Below are 20,136 nucleotides of genomic sequence, written 5' to 3' on the forward strand. Positions count from 1 at the left end.
CATTGCTGCCGTCGTACTTGTAATGAATGTCAGGCGATTATCTCTACTAGCCTACTAACTATAAGGAAATTAAATAAAAAAAACACTCAGAGTTAATTATTCCTCGTTGAGATAGCCATGTACTGTACGCACTCCTTAATTAATTACAGTGCAAAACGAAGTTCATCATCCAAAAAAATGGCCGCAGTATTTCCTTTTCTCTACTATCTCACGAAACCCACAGCGCCATCCATCAAAACACTTTTCCGCCAAGCCAGTTCACGCAACCAATGTTTAATTGCCAAGAAATTAATTTGCACAGGCGTTAAGTAAGAAATCCTGGAGGCGCCAGGGGGGTCACTCTATACTGACGAGAGACAAATGAACGAAAGCTGTCGAGCAATCGGCACGCTTAATACAACTAGGTAGAGTCGTGGTTCGTTCAGCGCTCTGAAGCTTTGGAAGAACAAAACTGCCTCGCTAACCACGGCTCTATGTCATTGTATTAAACGTGCCATTTGAGCGACAATTCTTGTTCGTTCGAGAGTGGCCCCCCAGGCGCCTACTCCGGTATCCGATAATGTAGATAAAATATCGCAGTTGTCTGCCTCCGCCGAAATAAATGCGAAGGGTGCTTAAGCGGAGCTCAGACGCTCGCAGTCTCTCAGCGCCCCCTATCTGTGCGGGTCGCTCCTAACTGATGCACCAACATTTATTACTTGGTGCTTCTTTTATTTACATTTGTTTAGGTGTTTTTGGAGAAAGACTAGATTTTTAGTTTGGCGTGTGTGTCTGTGTTGGTTGCAGCGGATTGTTAAGACTCATCGAAATCGATGCAGTCTTTGTAATTCACTCGTTTTTTTAATTGTATACATACAATACCTACATAGTTATAAGGCGGTTATGTATGTGGTGTATGTACATATTCAACATACAAATCTAATTAGTATAAAATATGAAACCCAAAAAGGCTGCCTTAAATGCGATACTTTTAAAAAACATAAAACCTTAGTGAAGTTTTGAAAACATCAGGCATATAATGAGTCCAACACTACAACTGTATAATGCAAAAACTGAATTATGAATGTGCAGACTGTCCTGCATAATGTGACACCTCAAAATTTAATGAGGTTATTTCTTTGAATCCACTAACGAGCTCACAACACTTTCTCTTGTAAGACCAAGGTGAGGTTATTATTAAAAGATCAGAGACCATACTATGAAGTAAATTTTTCACTGAAATACACTATGGCTAAGACTTAGTCACCGTAGTGAAAGGATTAGTGCCAATTTCTCCATTGTCGGTTATCTAACCGACAGGGATTGATTTATAAATTAAACGTCATCTGCATATAAAATTCATGACAGATGTGTCAAAAATCAACCACTAATACCTGGTTATTCTCTAACCGACTATGGAGAAATTGGCACTAGCCAATCAAATTAATTGTTAGTCACTGACTGGTGACTGCCCAGGTTGGACCGAATGTACATTTGACAGTATGGTATAGTGACGTCACTCGTCAACTTACATTTTTACGTGACACTTGGTGTCCAGAATTGGGCACCAAAGATGATGCCACTGCTTCAAGGTCAGTGCGTCAATGTAAGATAACATTTTCGATATATCATTCAATGCTGAAAGAAAAACCGGTCAGATGTGAAATCGTAAATCACACAAGCGTTTAAAAGCTCAGCGATCATTCGTATAAATTATACCTAAGCTAAAGGTGTTTCATATTGATCGAAGACATTTAATCTTACTGTTAGCTAGGTACGCACAGAATTATCGTATTTTGTATTGTTCAAGAGGAAACACAAGTATACCTACTTATGAAAGGATGACCAATTTGCGTTATTTAAAAATTTCCGAAACAAAACTTCTTTATAGAAACTTAATTGGACACATAATTTTTCACTAGTTTTTTCTACAAGACGGTTCTAGAAGCTGTTGCCTATTTCTGCTGAATCAAAATCAAGCGTTGCTGAGGCCTTTGTGCTTATTTCAGCCAATTAGTTTTAATTGTAGAGGGCGGAAGAGGTGTCGGAACTGAAGGTAAAGCCGACATTGGGCTATGTATCTAGTCTAGAGTAGTACTTGTTTATGTATGTATATTATGATAAAGAAAATTTTCATCCGTAAACTGAAATCGTCAGAAACGGTTATACGTTGGAATGTAGGTTAATAAGTCTAAGGGCCTGTTTCACAATGTCTGGATAATGGCTACCTGTACCATAAAAGACATGCTGTCAGTCTCTGTAATTATGTTTTAAGACAGTGTCTCTTATCCCACAGGTAGCCAGTATCCAAACATTGTGAAACAGGCCCTAAGTTTGTCTACTGGAAAGTAAAAGATGATTAAGTATGGTATAGCTAGGTATAAATCCGTAATCTCAATCCATTCGTGGTTTAAATTCACATAAAATTCCAACTCCAATTTCACTTAACTTGCAATATTAAACTGCCAAGATATTCAAAGGAGGATATCAATCAGAATGGCCCCATAAAGCTTCATGGAAACAGTTTTGTAATAATTTAGCGGACGTCAACGCAGCTATTGTTGTAATTAATTTGATCGCCCTTTGATCAAACCTGGATAGCAACTGACGCCATCGCCGGCGGTAATACGTATCTACCTACTACGTAGAACACAAGAAATGGGGGAGGATTATTTATTTATTTCATTGTTTATTGCCTAAATGGCCGAAAGAAGCACAGGATCGGGAACGGTGGTCAATTTCTAAGGAGGCCTTTGCCCAGCAGTGGGACACTATCCAGGCCCTGTAGCACAGGGCGATATTAAGACATGACAAGAGTTCTTCGTCGCGCTCGCTCTTGAAGCTGCGCGATCCGAGTGAGCGCGATGCAAAACTCTTGTCGCGTCTTAAATGCGCACCCGTACTAGCCCTGCGAGCTACATAAAAAAAAGTTTATTGCACTAATATAATGTATGAGTGTACAAAAGGTGAATTTAATGCTAAAAGCATTTTGTACCAGCCAATCTGCTGGAAGTGCAGGAAAACCATAACCAGTAAGAAAGTGTAAAAAATACATAAATAGTACCTACAGAGAACTAAATAATTAAAATTCAAATGATTTATTGCATACTAAGTGTGTACATGGTGTTATATTCTTAATACTAGGCACTTACAACTTAGTGACCTTTTTCAGGTGTAGCAATACATACTTTACTAGTCACTTGATATTAAACATAATAAAAATACATAAAATTAAACATAAATTACACATGTATACATACAATACAAATGTAAAACTTACAGCAGCTCCTTCTCATTCGAGGGCACTTAAAAGGCTCGTAACGAAATCGATCTTTCAATTCGCCTAATACCTTTAACCCTTCTACAAATGTGACGTGCACAATAGACCGTATTCACTTTACTCTACAAAGGGTTCTATAATGATATTGCACTGGCTTATAAAATCTAGATGAATTGCCGTGCCACTTCCGAGCCGTATGAGAATACGTGAAAGGAATAATTTGAATGGAGGTTGCAGTTTTTTTAAATATCTCGATTAATACTTATATTTTTTTTACATTTTGTTTTTCATATTTTTATAACCTATAAGTTTTGCATAAAGTTTGAATGTGCGAACTATTTTTCATTGGCGCTGTAAAATAGTTTTTTATATTTATATTATGACTGACGTTCGCACATGATTAATTGTCTAGTTTATAAATTTAGGTGCCAACCCTAATTGTTTCGCAAAACGTAACCTCTTACAAAACACGCGCCCCGCGAATCCGGCAGGGTTGCCACTATCAATCATTTTGCCTCGCGTAACACACGGAAGACGCTTGTGGAAAACTTCAGACCTGCTTAGTGGTAACCGATTCGGGACACCCAGGCGATAGCGATGCGTAGATAGTATGCTTCAGTAAGTTATATATTACTAGCTGTTCCCACAAGCTTCGCTTCGCCTTAAAAAGTTTTTCCGTGGGAATGCCGGAATAAAAAGTAACCTATGTTCTTTCTCAGGGTCTAGACCATATGTATACCAAATTTCATTCAAATCCGTTCAGTAGTTTTTGCGTGAAAGAGTAACAGACAGGCAGAGACAGTTACTTTCGCATTTATAATATTAGTTAGGATTAGGATTTAATTTGCAGTTCATTGGAACTACTAAAATAATTGCTCTATTTAGTAGATCAATTGAAAAACATATCACCTATTCTACCTATATAATATAGGTACCTTTTTTACATGTTGCGTTTTGGCTGCGACAGTAACACGACATAGTATGAATCAAGGATTAATCAGTTTAATAAATAATTATATGAATTATTAGAAAATCGTATTTTATTGTGCACTGTTTTAATTCGAACGATGGTATAGTTATTCTAAACCAGCCTGAACTACAAGATTCGTAACAATTATTTATCAAATTCGTAACAAGATTATTTTCCTCTTAAGAATAACAAAAGCCGTCAGTTCTTGTAATACCGACCTAATCATGTGAAATAGACGACGATTGAACAACGTCACATCAGTAAAGTATGCGTGTTCAAACAGCGCTCTTGGCTCGAAGAGTTACGTTTGAAATTCGTATGACATTTCTTTCATCAGTTTGAAAGGAGATAGGGAAGGAACGAGTAGGTTTTGAATTATTGTGTCTTCTTGTAAGTAGTTTCAGTTTCTGAGATTCGTGTATGTTTTGTTTTCGTTAGTTATCTTGTTTAGATTTGTGTTTTGTTGCTACACGTGGAATCTTCGGGCAGACCTTTTGGTTTTTATAAGGCTAATTAAGTACAATTTTGTAAAAAAAAAAACTAAGAGAACAATTCTTTTTGCAGTCATTGAAATACATACTTAATTATTTTAACTCTTTTATTCAACAATCCGTGTAAATATGAAAGGCAATTGGCAATGTTGATTCAATTTAATATTGAAAATGGCCATTATTTGGACACACTCATTAATGTGAAAAATTATGGTCGGTGCAGATTTATTCACGGATTATTAATTGAGGTTTTTAATTGGTTATTATTCAAATTTATTCGCTCGTGGTAGGGGTCTCGTAGTCTCTTGGATTATATATTATATAGATTTACTTATTAATGCCGCTTATCCATACCAATAATATTATGTATTCAAAATATAGATTTAGATTTAAAAACTAATATTTAAAACCTACTTTCTTTGAGAATGTCTTACCATGTTCCATCAAAATCGATTCAACCATCCAATATTAGCATGCACCCTGATCAACTGATCATTGCATCTCAGGGGTACCACCGAACCTTCGGCTAGCTCACTTTCATACCATAGTCGTAAAACTGTCCCGCGGTTTTTTTGGAATAGGTGATATATGTGCGTTCGTTGAGCTATACGGGATGGTATGAATATTTTATGGTCTCGACCAAATGCAATTTCTCTGCCGGTGATGCTGATGCGCTAACCGAGTTAGGCCGCCGTGGAACTTTTTTGTCATTTGGAAGATGCGGCCCTATTTGACGATCATTGGGGCATTTTTAATGCATGGTTATTTTATTTTATTGAGGGAGGTATATTTACTGACTTCTAAAGAAAGATTTTCAACCATAGACAACAACCATAGACAAAAACCGATTATAGATTGCGCTAGTAAAACTTCATACTCCACAGCACGGCATTTTTTTTAGCTGGCATGGATTCTAGTCCTTTCAGCCAATACAAACACCCAATGGATGTGAACTCAACCATATGCGATAACTAGCTGTTATATTATGCATAATATTAAGTGTTAACTAGTTTAAAATAGCTTTGTACCATTTATGACGTCTTCCGTTCGCTCTGAAAAATGCTGCTGATAAAAAACGACAGGCCGGATGCCATCTATCGGACGATTTTGGAACTTTTAAACTGTCAACGAAAACCTCCTATTGGTAATAAGGAGTAGGTATTTAGTTATGCATTTGAATATTTCCCTAAAATAATATAATAACTCTACAGTCAACCCACTGGTCCACTGCATTTTTGGCACACTTATAAACTGTAATAGTGCATTGAGAAAGACGCCACTAGTTGTCAGTCAACGGCTGAATACTGTGCGCCTGTGTGGAAGAACAGCACACACGTCTCGATGGTGGATGTCCAGCTGAACCACTCAATGAGGCTTATATCAGGCTGCCTAATGCCCACCCCTGCATATTGGCTCCCGGCCCTGAGCCACATTGCCCCACCCCATATTCGCCGTGAAGCCTGCCTCAACCGTGAGATGGTTAAGATCCTAGGAAACCCTACCCTGCCAATCAACGAGGATCTTGAGCCCTTAAAAAAGACACGGCTTAAGTCACGTGACCCTCCTGCCAAGAGCTTCCACACATACAACCCTTCGTGGAAAGCTGGCGATGCGTGGAGAAGTGAATGGAGCGAAAACCCACCATCTCGCAAACTATTTGTACCAAGCACAACCCAACGCCCAGCTGGCTTCTGTGAACCGCGGAGTGTCTGGTGCCGACTTAACCGCCTGCGAACAGGAGTAGGTAACTGTGCATACCTCTGGCATAAGTGGGGGTGGAGCGATTCAGCAGCTTGCGAATGCGGACACCCACAGCAGACCATAGACCACATTGTCTTCGAGTGTCCTATCACAAAATATGCCGGATCTGCCGATGACTTCACCAACCTCACCAGCAGCGCTACTGCATATTTAAATAATTGTAGTTTTTAGTGACCTGTATAAATTCTTATTTTATTTTAATATTGTTTTGTGTAGCCAGTGGAGCCATACGATAAATAAATAAGTTGTCAGTCACCAACTCGCTGAAAGCAACAGCAGGCAGCAAGACTCGTAAACAGAATTTAATTACAAGCAGCCAGCTCCAGTTTTGGAAATGGCGCATTTCGCAACTGAATAGAAACGAGCTCAAAGCCAAGGCCTATATCCGGTTCTGGTTCCCCAATTATCAGCAGAGGAAAAGTTCTGGAGGGCTACTCTATACTGACTAAAAACGACAGCTCTCGTGCTATTGGCACATTTAATGCAACGAGATAGAGTCGTTTCTCGCGCACTTTGTTTTTCTTCATATTACTCCCCCTGGAGCGTGAATGTAGCATACGGAAAACGAAATTTCGGAGCACTGCTGCGCTCATCACCACTTTATATCGTTGTATTCTATTCTATTCTCTGTGGGGGTGTAAGTACCTGTACCTGGCTCTCTCGAGTGGAACCTTTGTGCATATCCCCAAAGTCTAAACAGCCTTCCTAAGCTTGGACCATTTCCCACCACGCTGGTCCACTGCGAGTTGGTGGGTTCACATATCTAGATGTGCTAAATCTAGATAATTATGCAGGTTTCCTCACGATGTTTTCCTTCACCGTACGAGCGATGGTAATGATGGTATACATTGTACCTACTTAAGTTAAAATAACTTATTGGTACATGTCAGCGCCGGGATTCGAACGCACTCTATATCGTTGTATTAATTGTTCCGATTGAATGGTCTCGTTCGTTCGTTAATTTTTTGTCATGGTAGAGTAGCCCCTGCGCCGCGACAAAGTTGCCTCGTTGTACAATTGAACTATTCAATTGAAGTTCGATGCAATTAAACCTAGAATATACCTGTAAGTTCTAATTGTCCAGGTAGAATAGGCAGTGGGCCGAGGTGGAGTTAGTGAGACGTTTTAAATTAAATATAAATGTGAAGTTTTTTTTTATAAAGTAGGCTATTTTTTTTCTCTATCTAAGTCTTACATACATAGTTTTAGGGTTCCGTAGCCAAAATGGCAAAAACGGAACCCTTATAGTTTCGTCATGTCCGTCTGTCCGTCTGTCCGTCTGTCCGTCTGCCACAGCCGATTTACTCGGAAACTATAAGTACTACAGTGATGAAATTTGATGGGAATATGTGTTGTATGAACCGCTACAAAAATATGACACTAAATAGTAAAAAAAAGAATTGGGGGTGGGGCCCCCCATACATGTAACTGAGGGATGAAATATTTTTTTTCGATGTACATACCCGTGTGGGGTATCAATGGAAAGGTCTTTTAAAATGATATAAAGTTTTCTAAAAAACATTTTTCTTAAAGTGAACGGTTTTTGAGATATCAGCTCTCAAAGTCGTAAAAAGTATGTCCCCCCCCCCCCCTCTATTTTTATAACTACGGGGTATAAAATTCTAAAAAAAATAGAGGTGATGCATGCTAATTAACTCTTTCAACGATTTTTGGTTTGATCAAAGTATCTCTTATAGTTTTTGAGATAGGTTGATTTAACTGTAATATTATATTTGCTGCTACGGAACCCTTTGTGCGCGAGCCCGACTCGCACTTGGCCGGTTTTTTAATCCTAGTTGCTATCAGATTAATAATTTATAACTGTTGTCTGGAAGAAATCGCTTTAAGCGATAAAACCGCCATTTGTACCTACATATGTGTTAGATTAAGTTTTGTATTGTTGTCCATATTTTTGTGTGCAAATAAAGAATATCGTATCTTATCTTATCTTATCTTATAACCTAACCTACGTACGTTAAGAACCCCAGACATTCAACACTTAATGTCGCATAGCTACGCTACCATAGACAGATACACAAACACACCGACACTTTAAGCCCTCTTTTAAGTGAAGAGTTTACAAAATTTTAGATTTTTTTGCACTTTTATTCCATACGTTTGACACCTTTTCAATGTTACCGCGCTTCTTTTGGTCTCCATACTATTTTAAATCCTGATCCATCACATGGTCTCACACTATCGTTCCGTAGCTGACAAAAAAACAACCATATCTAACAAAATGGGGCGCTAATTGTATTCTGTGTTTCTTGTAAATGAAGTCAATTTTCCGGTACACTCAACCTTAAATTACAAGTGAAATTTACTTTCATGTGCATTACTCGGTAGCGCCTTAAGCGTCCCTTTTAATTTGGCCCCAACCTCCATTACCGTGGATTCTGGGAATATTTCCTTAAGCCCACGGGCCATCATATCTACGGTAAAGAGAAACATAAATACGTGTATTAGGTACATGCGAAATTGTGTAAAGAAGGCATTTTTAACCGACTTCAAAAAAAGGAGGATGTTCACAATTCATCCGTTTGTATGTACACCGATATTTTTGCCATGTAATGACCGATTTTGATAATAATTTTTTGATGTATTGCGTTATTTACGGGGTGACCCCAATGAAATTTCAGGTAAATAGGGTAACGTCTACTGGGAATGCAACCTAATTATCAGTTAATACGTCACTCGTGGAGGCTCCTTTCGCATTTCAGGTAAGCACACTTATGTAAGTTGGCGCAAATAGACGGATGGGCCGACAACAGGAGAACAAAGTCACACAAAACTCGGGAACATTTCCTGAAGAATACCTACCCTTGGCGGATTCTTGTAAGTAAGAATGTGCAGTGTTCGGTAAGTTTATTTTAAAGTTTAACATACTCTGTAAGTTATCCGACGTCGTGGGCGAGCATTCAATGTTTGTATTGGATTTAGTTTAAGTGCGGCGAGCACGTAGACAGAAGGTAAAGAAGGAAATCCTAATCCTAACTAATATTATAAATGCGAAAGTAACTGTGTCTGTCTACCTGTTACTCTTTCACGCCAAAACTACTGAACGGATTTGAATGAAATTTGGTATACAGATGGTCTAGACCCTGAGAAAGAACATAGGCTACTTTTTATCCCGGAATTCCCACGGGAAATCCTTTTAAGGCGAAGCGAGGCTCGCGGGAACAGCATAAAATACATCTCATAGTACAGTCAACAAAAGAGATAGGTGAGTTTCGGCATTCTATATTTTCAGTAGACAAGTTAAAAACACACACCCTCGCTCACAGCCATAGCTAATGAAAAGTTGCACAACCCTTATTGACAAGTGGAAACGGATTATTGTAAATAGGATAGATTTGTTTTCATGTAAGCAGGTATGTTTGTATACAAATAACAATTAATTTAGTCTATGGCCAATCAATAATGGTGGCAATATTACTAAATTCTATACATAGAGATTCCATACTAATTTATGGCAACTTACAGTATTTTTTATTCGAAACTATAAATTTCGGGAATTTGAAACCTTACATTTAGGTAATTTACTTAGGTACTATGCGTATGATTTTTTAATAGAGACACATTGAAAACAGTCACGTTACTAACTTCCATCCTAACGGATTTTAAATGTCCTTCACTATTATAATGGTAAATATTAATTGGCGTCTAAAGGGACACACTTTAAAGGCGAACCTTCCGTGGAAAACTTAGTGTTATAATTATTATGATGATAATTGTAGTTTCTATTTCCGGAGCTGATTCACATAGAACGGCATAATATCAAAGGGGATGCCGTCAGTGGAATACTGCAGTACTGTTCCTTTATAATTATCACACTCGTAGGTATGTTTCGCGCACAAACATCTGCAATGTATGCCATGTTAATTTAGGTTACATTTTATTATTAGGTATTAATTTTCTTTTCATACTTATTTTCATAGTAATACATAGCCATATATCTCTGATGTAGGTATTCAATGTGTTTCAATGTTGTAATGTTTTGTTTGCATGCAAGTAGGTACACCTAAATTAAAATAACTGTGCGATTTTTTTCCGTCATCCGATTTTGATGAAAGATCTGTGTTCCATATATACCTTTAATATTACTCTAAGCCTAGCTTACTTCCATAACTTTTTTTTCATCTTGAACTAGTTCTAAACCCCTTGCTCTAACAGGCTATCTTACTCTTTGTACCAGGCGCCCATAAGAGATAAAGCGTAAACACAACACAAAGGACCAAGCCATATCGCGACATCCGCAATGCGCAGTATTAATTTTATAACTTTGTTAATTCTACAATGGCACAGCCAGATCGAGGCATGGTCCGAGGGCATTGACCCCACCTTCCGCAATGGAGTAACTAGACTGACCTTTGTTTGCTATGCATGTAGATATACGCTTGTACATGGTGAGAGTAATGGTTGGGAATCTCGCGTGGCGTGCTTTACATTGCTGGTTGACAGGCAAGTTTAATGGTTCGCAATACTGTGATTGCCGCGATGGATTGGGTGCGGACGTTACTGTTCGGTTGTTAATTGTTACCAATACAAATTATGAGAGATGCAAATTTGTCGAGTAACATGGCACTGGCTGCCGAATTAACCTTACATAAATAAATACATAGAAAGCAGTACGCAAACGGAAGTTGCGACACGTCGTCGTCTGCACATCACATACTACGACGTAACTACCATGTGGCTACAAATTTGCACCGATTATCCTAGGATTTACTAAATATTTTCATTATAATCAACCCATTACTGGACATCTTAGACAGAACCCTCCCAAGCAGTGCCACAACACTCTGTCCTCGGCCTTCCCGGGCAACTAGGTATCTAAGGACATCAGTGCAGCGTCTAAATATTTTAACATAAGCAAAAATATAAGAGAATAGGAAATCGGAAGTACTCACATTCACGATGCTTTTATAGGAAATCCTATTTTACAAAGGTGCTCTTAACAACTCGGTTCATGAGGAAATTGTACAAGAACATGTTAACGTCCACTTAAACAAGCTTTACTGCGACTTAATGCAAAATAGAATGGCTCACGATATTGGTCTAGGCCAGGCAAAAAATCCAGGTCGACTAATTCACAGCAAGCTAAAATACTAAGGTAGGAACATTAGATTAGTCCTTGGCGCTAGAAACCTACTCGTTAGGGTATTACTGTGGCCATACCTACCCAGTTAAGGGCTAGTTTAATCTTTGCTCTAGAATGATATCATGGTAAAAGGCACCAGAAATTAGGTAATGCTTCAGACAGCTGATGCTACTGTAACAGTGCCAGTCAGTTTCTGTCGATAAAAGTTACCCATGATACGGTAGGCGAGGTCTAGAGTGAAGATCGCGAACAGTGAATGGTACACCCTTAAATAAGGTCTAGTAGAACTTATAGTGGAAGGATGAGGAAGGCTGAAAGCAGATTGTTGCAGTGCTACTTTCTTGATCTTAGATCCAAGTCATAGGGCCAAGGAGTAAGAAGGTAATTGAACACCAGTAAATATCATTTTATATAGAAAACCCCCTCATTCACTAGAAAAGGGCTGATAATCTTCAACGGCTGAACTGATTTTATAAAATATGGCATTCAAGAACACTCGGGGTAACATAACCTACCTATCATCCTAAAAACAAAACGAAAATCGGTTCAGCCGTTTATGAGCTAAGTTACCAGAGTCAGATAAAACATCCCTCTTTTTGTCAAGGGTTAAAAAAGCATACAAACGAAAAACCGTGCCCCATTTATTTGCTTTGGCAGCGGAGTACATCCCCTTAACGTGGTAAATATCATCAAACATTCACCGGTAGGCGCGAGCGGTCGTGAGGAAATATTTCGTAACTACCCACAATTGTGTTCGTTTAGTGCACCTGGTTTACTGACGTAGTGCCTAGCCACTTCAATATTATATGCGGCTTTTGTAGTGCGTCTTTATGGTTTAACCTTCCCGAATATGCTATCGGTTAATATTACCTTATTCGACATCAACATCGACATTATGAAGAAAAATCTGTCGAGTAAATTAAAAGTGATTGTCAAAAACAAAGTTATAACAAGTCGTTAAAAAATTATGTGATTAAAACTATTTATGTTCAAGTAAACATTGGGTGAGTAGGTACAGTAGGTAGGTGAGTAATTTATAACGTAGAAAAGGAGGTTTGTGTAAACTCAAAAACTATTTTTTTTACCCTTCTGCGTAGAAAAAGTAAAGTACGATATGAAAGCTCCGCATTCCAGTGCATCTAGATACTAAAACATAAACCCTATTTTACAAATTGTTTGGTTGGCACAACTCCCAATCCTTGAACGAAGGTTGTATCTTATATCCTTGTTGTCGTATTACATTCGCCATTTTGTAAAGTTAATTTCCTAGCCTTTGGCGCTACTTCGCAATGACGGAAATCTGACCTACATTGAGAAAAACCACAATCACCGACAAAAAAAAACAAAAAGGAAGTCACGTTTTTTTTCTAGACTATAACTTCCTCAAGTTAAGACGCTACGTCTACAGTAAGGCTTCAAGATGTTGTAATATCCTGAGATTTGAGGTACCAAGGTGTTGGTTTAATCAGTAATCACAAGAGATACGGCTAAGTCAATATTTTACGTCGTAATTACCTACTGATGACTCTTGCGATGCAATTCTTAGCCGTAAGGCAGCTTTTTGTTAGGGCTCCATTCTAATGTAATAGGTATTTATTAATAATTTTGTATTTTTTAACGAAACTTGTACAATACCTACTTGGTATTCTTACATGTACATTAATTACTACAGGAGGGATTCGAACCCGCTTTGCTGAAGAAGAAACAGTAATAGGCGCGTCACCAGAAACCCCCATTAAAATATAACTAAAATATATATTATACACATATTAATAATTACAAATCAAAAACAGAAATTTATTTTAAAGTAACGGCTAAACCTGCAATTGCCAAAAATAACTGTAGATAACTAACTAGGTACTTCCTGTGATACGAATAACTCTAAATATTCCATTCAGTCTAACACATGAAGGTGACTCAAACGATTCCATACAAAACCGTGACAATATTATACGTGCAACCAATTAAATGTTATTATTTATTTCAATTGAATTATACCTACTTACAGTGCTCCAAAATTGATAATGCGCATAGAAATCTTTGACAGATCGGTTGTTTTCGATTATGTGACACATGATATTGACTCCTATTTCTTTCGAACAAGGTGCAAAATGCAAGTGTTATTTTTAAGGCTCTTACGATTTAATGATTCGGGTGTGATGATCTGCATGTGCATTATTAATTTTGGACAAGTGTATAAATACGAGCACTAATAAAGTCCGGGTGCTAGCTAGACCTAGAGTACATCAATAGAGCCTGTTATTTCCTCTAATACACTCACGTGCAAAGAAACAGTTCCACTTACGAAATGCAGACTCCAAATGGCCCCAACTTTTTTAACATTGAATAGGAACTTTGAACAAAATATTAACGTTGTTCGTTGGTAATATTCTGATGCACTATTAAATAAAGTTAAGGGTCAATTCAGACGTACCACAACCACACCACAGCCACAACCACACCACAACCACGCGGTGTGGTCGGGCGTATATTTTGTATTGACAATGAATAATCCAATTCACACGTGCCACATTTTGCCGTTGTTATCGACCACCTGTGTAATACGACCACATCGCAACCACAACGCAACCACATCGCAACGGCAACGCCGCCACGCGGCGCCGGCACCGCGGCAACCTGTTCTCCGTATAAAACTGCACACGACGACGTGGTTACCACATCGCAATGACAGCGACAACGCAACCACATCGATATTTTGTCGCTGCCACAACGCAACTGCAAAAAGCCGCTGTCAGACAATTCACACATAACCACAGCTTGACCACATTATGTCGCTGCGACGTGGTGTGGTTGTGGTACGTGTGAATTGACGCTTAATATTACAGATGGTGTCATAAAGTTACTTTTTTCCGTATAGGCGTATTTTGATCTTTTTCTCAATGGAACTTTTTCATTGCCCGTGAGTGTATTATTTCTAGCTCATAAGTTCGTAATAATTGGCACAAATATTTTATCTTGCTATGATGAGGCAAGAGTCACAATCGTGTCTGTGCAATGGTGCGATGCAACTGTATGCTGCAAAGTTGCAAGTACGAAGGTATATAGGTAAGTATATAGTATGTAACATGATGAGAAAGTGACTTCATCATAGTAACAATGTTATAGTGCAATAATTGGTTGCGTTATGTAAATTTCTATCTATCTAGATCATGTTGTACATTGCAATCCAGTATGTTCACATATGGTTTCATAGAGGTAAGTATAGTACTTAGCAAGGTAGCTCATCTATCATAGGTACATTCCTGCAATAGGATGTGTAATTATAAGTAGGTACATAGTTAATAAACATGTAGAGGACTATTTTTATCCCGGAAAATCATGCGGGAAGTCTGACAAGAAAGGTAATATGAACATGGCAGGTTCCTATCTACTGTAATTATCAAGGAGGCTTGAATGGATGAGATAAGATTATGTTAAATTTGATGATGTCTAGACAGGAAGTATCTACTTACTCAGATATTTATAATTTTGTGTTTCCTTCTATTTTATTTACTTTTGTGTTTTGTGATAGGTGCTACACGGCACTGAATAAAAGTTTTCTTTCTTCTTACTTTAAATACCTACCTACCTAATCTAGATAGATTACCTAACCTTACTACTTACCTACTAGCATAGGATAACAAGTACTAGTACGTGTTATTCTATGCTACTAGGTAGGAGATAGGTATATAAGTGTTGTTGATGACCTTTGATCCTGTCCAGCTAAAGGTTAAACCTACCACCAAGGTACCTAGTTCCCCTAGGCCCATATTACCTAGCCGAATCTCTGCGATTCTATCCTGAAAAGATGATGAGGTAGATAAAGCCTCTCTCTACCTTCATACATTAGGTGTGGAAGTACTTAGGTAGGTCACTAAGTACCTAGGTACCTATATTGCGATTCGACATAAATACGGACGGAGCTGTGATTGGCGCAACGCACATTTCCCAGAGCATTGTGAATATTGTGATGTCTCAACAAGTGGGACTCCTTAGTTCACCAAACAAAGCAACCCTGCCGCTGACATTACAGCTCAAGCCTAGAGAAACCTACCTAGATTATGTTCGCAAATGTACCTAGATAGTTTATTATAATACCTAGTCTAGTCAGGAAATACGAGAGCGTGCCGGGTTGATAGCGCAAGAAAACATTACGTCATGCATTCACTCGCATCGCCCGGCTGCGGGACAAACACAGCTGTTTATCTGCAACTCGGGAAGTTGCCGACTTATCTCCCATCATTTGGGTTATTACAGAGATTCCCAGTAGGCTGTAGGTACAGTCAAAAACAAATATTAATAATGTAAGTCCACTCACCCCAGGCAGCCGCGGCGATCGATAAAACACGTGCTCACCTGACAACCACACCTCTCGACCGGCGCCGGGAAAAAACCAACAGAAACAAAACAAAAACACACAAAAATCGTCACTCAAACAATATTTCAGACGTCTGCGACCGTCACTGAACCAAAACACTGAACGTCACTGCGTATTATCACAACTTAACATGCAACCGGCGTTTTGCCGGCAAAATAAACGAGTGAAAACAACAAAAACAAACCGAAAACAAAATAACGTGAGTAGATAACCAAGAGTTCTGTTCACAGGTGGTCCGTGGGCTGTTTTAAATGGGAGATTTCATGAGAAGAGGTTGATTTATTGGGTTAATTCGTAGCGTATTTATCGTTTTCGCAATGCGAAGCGCGTAGAGCGTGTCCAACGCCGCGGTGGCGCGAGTAAGACTGAGAGAAAAAAAAAACAAACTAGCCGGCCGAGAAATGTAGCGGCAGGGCGCTTCAGCAGGAACGGCTGGAAAACCTCTATCTTTCTCTTTCTGTCCTTAGACATTGCCTATTACGCTTTTCCTCTTTCCTCGCGCGGCCGGTGGTTGGTGCTGGCTTGCGGGTTGCGGCGTTTTCGGGAACTAATGTCACACATTGGCGCCATTCTGCTATTTTATTAATTAACACTTTTATGCCTACATGAACACGTACATCACTTTAGGACTGGCTTAATTTATAATGTACTGTATCCTGGCCATTCCTGGCAAAAATAGTAGACATTAAAAAAGGATATATTTGGTAATTTTTCAACAACTTTTTGTTATTATAATTATATACTTACATAATATATCTAGGTACCTACCTAAACATATATGTATATCGAGTGATGATGCATTATCGTACTTGTTATTATATTATTATAATAAAGAGAATTTCTCACCTAATACAATAAAAAAAACTAGATAAACTAATTATTGAGTTTGCATTTACGTTTTTTAATCTTATTTTATTTGCCAAGCTGTTTTTTATTTGCTACGGGAAATGTTAGGGGTAAAAATATTCTTAATAACACGTATCTAGCCGGAAGAATCTTTCAATACCTATTATGTTAGGATATTAATGTTTTTATTTTATGAATACAAAAGTTGATAATTACCTAAGCCATAATACGAGTAGTTAACACCTAACTAGGTACTTATCTATCACCTGGTTGAATTTATAATTATTTTTTCTCATGAGTAGGTAGCTACCTACCTAACTACCTGAGGTACTTAATATTAACTACTAGCTGCCTAGTAATTATAATTATTTATATGAGTAAATTTATAATAACAAACCGGTATTTAATATATTTTTTATAATATATATACTTGTCGTTACTTAAGTACCTAATAAATATGTAACTTAGGTACACCGCTCCTGATCAATTTGTCCTAGCATAATCTCACAAAAGTAAGACTTCTCGTACTTATTGATGAGGAAGGCACTTCATATTTAGATAAAATTTAATGTTTAACCAACAACGGAAAATGAGGGGTTATATAGGACATGTTTGACAGGATATATCTCGACTTCGGCCAAGTAAGGTTGTGCAGTGTCACAGCAACGTAATCAGTATTTTAACCAATAACTCAAGAAATAAATAATAAGTACCTATATAAAACCACACATAAGTATTACATTTTTTTAAGCAACCCGCAATTTGCAATTAATTGTAACTTCTAATTGTGTTTTTTGTGCCAAGAAAATATAAACATTATTATTATTTTATTAGGGACGAGGACGACATAAGAAACGATACCCTTCAAACTTAGCTTTTGAAAGCTTTCTGTTTACAAGAAACTGTTTAGTGTTTACCTAAAAAACATGTTATTTTCCCGTTAATTATTGTTTTTCCAAAGGTCATGTTTAAGCTGTTGTTCGTAAGTTTTCGTAGCTTCAGTTTTACTTGTTTTAATATATCTTATTCTTATATAATGTACATACCTACTTTATACATAACAAATTAGCTTTATCCAGTTCACTGCCGTGGCAGCCGTAGCCGTAGCTTATTCGCCAGCATAATAAACTCCAAATTCAGCCTGATTTATTTCCCTTCCACGTCTACGGAACCTATCAAATTTGACATGCTAATTTCATGGCTTAATCAATGAGAAAATTATAGCTGAAGCCAGGGCCAGAGCCAGGCCAAAGCTCATACTGTTGGACAAACAGTGCGGCCACGTAGGATATCGAAAACTGTGGTTTTGCTCCTGCATTGCATTAAGCACTTTCCTATCTGATCACGATTGCTAGAAAAGGTTCTGATTTGTGCATTTTGAGGTATCTTCAGACAGCCCAGCCAGTTGGATCTCAGATTACTTAACAAATATTGTCAAATAATACCTTCGCTTTTCTAGTCGTGATAAAGAAAGATGACTTAATAAATTATATTTCATCTCTCTCTATGTACATATGAAATAAAACACATATTTTTTATTAAATTTAGATTTAATGATACTCTTGTGAGCAATGAAAAAGTTCAAGTGTTATTCCACCAAATTACTTCTAAACGGATAAGGAATCCAATGACGCCGTCTGCAATAACATTTAATATCCCAACAGAATATTACCAACTAAAAACCTAAATACCTACTGTGTCTACAGTTTGTTTTATTAAAATGTTGGCTTTTATTGCTCGCGAGTTTAATATTATTTACATTACCGGGATCAGCTGGGAATCGCCTGAAATTGCGCTGGATTTGGCGATAAAGCGACATTTACATGCATATTGGTGGGTTTAGTTGGCTATTAAGCGATTATTCCACTATTTTGTCCTTTAGATAAACGAAGGCTGTGACTGATGCGCGCGGGATTGTTCCTTTGATTTCGCACAACAGCCTGAAATGGACATTTATGGAGGCTTTATGTACTCGCGAAATATCAAAGTACATTCGTTAATTATTTAACATGCTATAGTGTTGCAATAGTGATAAATATAGTTAGCCGAAAGAGGGTGACAGGGTATAATGTTGAACAACTTTTGTTATATGTACCTACTCCCATACAAAAAAGACGCGATTGCTGATCGCGTTTCTAAGGGCAACCCACAAAAAAACCACCAAAGTGTACAGGATCTGTCTGATTGGCTCCTTTTCGGCCTCTTTACTTTACCACTTTTACAATACGGCATATACACCGAATTCAGAGAGCTTAAAAGTAGGTTTACAATAAAAAAATATATTTATACTGGAATGAACTGGAACAACGTTGCGATATACGATTTTTGTCATTATTGCAAACGTTCACAAAACTTAAAATACGGTCTATCTATTTGGGAATATGCAATAGGTATGTATGTACCTACCTACTGTATACTATGTAGAGATGCAGCGGGGGTAAGGATGGTTACCTCCATAATAATGGCCTCGTGGGAACCGACTGCTGGACCCTGATTAACGAACTAATCCCTTATTTTACTTTTGCCTGCTAAGAAGCAATTGCTTATGGCCCTCATTTTCTCATCCAATTTGTTTGGCAGTGGCATTAGTGGCATTACACAGAGGTTAGAGGAAATACATACCAAAAAATCCTAGATAGTAACTATACTAAGTTTTACATAAAAAGTCCTTGCATGTTCACACATATTAAAAAGGTAATAATTACCACATTTACCAATACGATATACTTACATAAAAAGGTAGGAATTACGACTCCATGTCTCAAATAAATTTGTCATGTGAATGCAGGGGTAACAATTTAATCAACACGCAAAGAAAGTGGAAAATGAAAATAAAGAAACGTAGTTACGGTGGCCTGCGCCTAAAAGTATGTATACAGGCGGAGTTTTTAATATAGCGATCTCAAGCTCACATGCTGCTCAAGCTCATCCACATAAACACCACTGCTACACACATCACACACAACACGTCTCCGGATTTATAACAGACTAGCTGTTCCCACGAGCTTCGCTTCGCCTTAAAAAGTTTTCCCGTGGAAATTCCGGGATAAAAAGTAGCCTATGTTCTTTCTCAGGGTCTAGACCATATGTATACCAAATTTCTCTCTCAGTAGTTTTGGCGTGAAAGAGTAACAGACACACAGACAGGCAGACAGACAGACAGACACAGTTACTTTCGTATTTATAATATTAGTTAGGATAGTTAGGATGTAGCTGGTTTCTTCATCATCAGGGATCGCTATTTTAAAAACTCCGCCTGTATACTTTTAGGCACAGGCTACCGTACATAACCGACGATTTTAGCAAGAACCAGAAAACATCTACCCATCA

The 20,136-nt window shown here is 37.9% G+C and overlaps 1 long non-coding RNA gene across 1 annotated transcript in view; it reads right to left on the reverse strand.

Moving 5' to 3' along the window:
* The window catches only part of LOC125489439, a 104,641-nt gene extending 88,329 nt beyond the window's left edge, over positions 1-16,312 (reverse strand). Inside the window, exon 1 of the long non-coding RNA XR_007266993.1 lies at positions 15,901-16,312. This is a non-coding gene — a long non-coding RNA (uncharacterized LOC125489439). The remainder of the gene's footprint in view (positions 1-15,900) is intronic.
* Positions 16,313-20,136: the final 3,824 nt, after the last annotated feature.

The sequence above is a fragment of the Plutella xylostella genome, chromosome 14, assembly GCF_932276165.1.
Source record: "Plutella xylostella chromosome 14, ilPluXylo3.1, whole genome shotgun sequence".
Taxonomy (NCBI): domain Eukaryota; kingdom Metazoa; phylum Arthropoda; class Insecta; order Lepidoptera; family Plutellidae; genus Plutella; species Plutella xylostella.